The sequence below is a fragment of the Oncorhynchus tshawytscha genome, linkage group LG07 (genome assembly GCF_018296145.1).
Source record: "Oncorhynchus tshawytscha isolate Ot180627B linkage group LG07, Otsh_v2.0, whole genome shotgun sequence".
Lineage (NCBI taxonomy): Eukaryota > Metazoa > Chordata > Actinopteri > Salmoniformes > Salmonidae > Oncorhynchus > Oncorhynchus tshawytscha.
In genome coordinates, this window is record NC_056435.1 from 52,509,887 (window position 1) to 52,510,181 (window position 295).

Below are 295 nucleotides of genomic sequence, written 5' to 3' on the forward strand. Positions count from 1 at the left end.
CCGTTTAAATTTATTTATTTTTTAAACGTATTGCTTGCTGATATGAAAAATAAGGTTCTTACGTTTCCATAACTGTACTGCAAGCAACGCGTGTTAATGTTCAAAACAAGCGTCAGGGATCTTAACAAAACCCCTATACAGAAGACTCCTTCGCCCAATGACTTATGTGTAATGTAATGGAACTGAGGTTCATGATCAAGGGCTAATGTTGAGATGGCTCAAGCTACTTACTAGTGTTTCTTAAAACTAATAATATTTATTAGCTTATTTCCCCCTACAGATTGAGATGATCACA